The 3,193-nt window shown below is 44.4% G+C and overlaps 1 long non-coding RNA gene across 1 annotated transcript; it reads left to right on the plus strand.

Moving 5' to 3' along the window:
* The first annotated feature begins 2,374 nt into the window (after positions 1 to 2,374).
* Positions 2,375 to 3,193, plus strand: LOC120243804. The gene is made up of 2 exons (XR_005531395.1): positions 2,375 to 2,471; positions 3,085 to 3,193. It is a non-coding gene; the product is annotated as an uncharacterized LOC120243804 (long non-coding RNA).

The raw sequence follows: 3,193 nt of genomic DNA on the forward strand, positions 1-3,193 counted from the left end.
AACTTGGATTCCTCACTGACAATGCAGAGCCTGCTTGGGATTCTCTCTCTCCCTCTCGGTCTGACCCTCCCCTGTGTGCTCTCTCTCTGAAAATAAATACTTTTAAAAAATTCAGTGTTTCTTAATCACTTCCTTCAGAGCCAGAATTAACTCTTTGCCTACATTTCCATATTAAAGGCCATTAATATCCAGAATCTGAAGGAAGAATGACTTTTACCCAGTCAGTCGATACTCGACATTAAGCCTCAGTCTCTATCTTCTCTCCGCCAAAAGTAGAGAGACCTGAGGATACCTGACTCAACTTTTAGGATGGAGGCCCACCAAAGAAATTACTTGGCAAAGCATGAACTGATTTGCTACAAAGCTTGAGAAGTGAGTTTCCCAATAGGAGCAGAGTTAAGTATGAAGCATGGAAGAAGACAGGAAAGAAACTAGTTCTAACACATCTTCCAAGGTTCCCTATTGGTGTACTTTGAGGTATGAGAGGAAAAATACACTTTTTACTCACTGAGTCATTGTTGAAGGCTTCCCCTCTGGCTACATAACATATTGACACAGTTTTGTTGCTCTGTATTAGTTGAACGGCTATGTTTCCTCTGCCTTTTCATTTCAGTATTCTCTAAGGACTTCTTTTCCAGTCCTTAAGTGGAAATGAATTCAGTGGTTAAGTAGATTACTGTGCCTAAGACTGAATCAATTTATGCACCATTTTTATTCAGACTACCTTTTTATTGGCAAAGCTAGCTGAATTCCTGCTCTACAATCAACTTACCAACATCTTTAATAAAAATGTTTATTTTGTTCACTATATCTTAATAAGAAAAGCTTACTGAATAATAATGTTTGAAATTGTCTATGGACTTTACCTGAACTTATATTTGAAATGATAAGTATATCAAATAAATTTTTGGCATTTTTGTTCCTGGCAGTCATTCTATAAATTATATGATGTAATGTGGTATGGTGAGTAATAGTACTTGTGGAGAAAAACTCTGCTTCTGGAATTTCGACAAGTGAGCGGAGATTTATGTGATGATTATATGACTTCTCAATCATTTGAAAGGTGCATGTAAGCTTAGAGGGCAAGCCCCCCCCCCACATTTGCACAGCTGCTATATATCTCTTTAATACATAAACAAAAATACTATTTACAAGCTCCTAAGAAATATCCCACTCCTTAAAGATCTTTACTATGTTTTTCCCATTTTAATAAATGATCATTTAATAGTGTTTTCCCCTTAATAGTTTAGCAAGTTACCTTTAAGAATGATTTCAAAGGGATATCCATACACTGTATGGCCACGTAATGAATCCACCTTATCTTCCAATTTACCAAGCCCAGAGAACATAGAGCTAAAACAAAGGATCTTTTGGTCTTCCCCACCCTCACCCTTCCTTCTCCATGTCTTCTAAACCTGATTCAGAGGAAGAGGTAAGTCTCAAAAAGTTGTTTCTTGAGTTGCAACGGGATTTATTCTAGGGTCCCAGAGACAGTTATTAGAGTGGGTGTGGCTTAGTGGAGTCCGACTACATGGTTCTAATTCTAACGGCCACTTTTTAGCTGCATTAATAGCTGATCTTGAGGAAGATACTTAACCTCTCTGTAACTTGGTTATCTCATCTGTAAAACGGGGATGATATACATCCATTTGACAGAGAAAGGAGCTAATTCTTACAAAACGTCTATAATAGTAGCTGTCGCACAGTAAACTTGGAGTATTAGTTACTATTATTATCATGGAGCTCAGTCTACCGCTAGGAATCAGTTTGTTGGGCTTTAGAAATCTGGCCAACACTCAGTGAACAAGGAAGACACTTGGAGAGGAAGGACCGGCTTTCTAATGCTGATTGCCTTCTATTTATTTATTTATTTATTTTTAAGATTTTTTTTAACGTTTATTTTTGAGACAGAGAGAGACAGAGTATGAGCAGGGGAGGGTCAGAGAGAGAGGGAGACACAGAATCTGAAACGGGCTCCGGGCTCTGAGCGGTCAGCACAGAGCCCGACGCGGGGCTCGAACCCACAGACCGCGAGATCATGACCTGAGCCGAAGTCGGCCGCTTAACCGACTGAGCCACCCAGGCGCCCCGATTGCCTTCTATTTAAAGCAAATCTCGGCGGCAGTAAAGAAACAGCATAGATCCTAGAAACGCTGCCTGCAGAATAGACTGAAAAGTTGTAAGAGGTACAGCGGAACCGGACAGCGGGCAGGAACCGCACAGCCGGGAGGAGCCAGAGTCGGGCGTGGAAGGAGTCCCTTCCGGGTGAGGGGCGGAAATGGTCTGGACACGCCCAGGTTGGCTGGGAAGAGCTCTGGGGGGTGTACCGTGGGGACCAATCGCTCTCGGGATCCGCCTTCAGGGGGCGGGAGAATCGGGACGTCCACTCACCTTGGGCCCGCCTCAGCGCTGTTGGCCTCTCAGCCTTTGATTTCCGCTTGGGTCCGCGAGCTGCGGTCGGCCAGAGAAGGGTGAGCGCGGGAAAAGTGCATCAACGGGGAGGGGAAAGGGATAGAAACGGGAAAGAGGGAAAATGTGACTGTCGGAGATGAGAAATAGGAAGCAATAGGGAAGAAAGTTAGAGAGGATGGGAGTATGGGAGGGACCAGAGAAATGGGGAGGAGGAGTGAGGGAGGCGGGGAGAGAGGAGCGGTGAGGAGACTTAGGGACGGGAAAAGGAGAGTGTAGGGCGAACACCGGTAAGGGGGAAGAGTAGTATATCGTCTCCCCCAACCCCCGAGCATGGGATTCCCTAGGGGTTCATCCCGAGTAGGGTAGTAAAGCAAAGTCTGGGGGTATGTTGAAAGACAGCTGTTGCCTGGGCCCGTCTGATCACCAAGTTAGCCACCCCTTTTGTATTAATTGGCACGAAAATTAATTTGAGTGCAGAGGTGATGTCTGGCCCTTTAAGAGGTGACTGATACAGGGAGTTTTCCTTAGCCCTTCTGAGTGGGCCAGTCAGTCTTCTCAAAGGACTGGGCTTAGACAACCAGATCAGCAGATGCATCCTCTGAGTTACTGCAAGATCACCTTCACATCCTCGTTTTGAGAAGGCCATCTCTCTCCTTACTTCTGCCTTTACAGGATACCTGGCACTTTGACTCCTGTGACGCGTTCTCTGACATAAACTCCCTGAAGACAGTTTCTACTGAATTATCTGCCTACTTTCTGATAAAACTTTCACTGACCTTCA

This window comes from Hyaena hyaena, unplaced genomic scaffold (genome assembly GCF_003009895.1).
Source record: "Hyaena hyaena isolate Hyena2069 unplaced genomic scaffold, ASM300989v1 scaffold_361, whole genome shotgun sequence".
Lineage (NCBI taxonomy): Eukaryota > Metazoa > Chordata > Mammalia > Carnivora > Hyaenidae > Hyaena > Hyaena hyaena.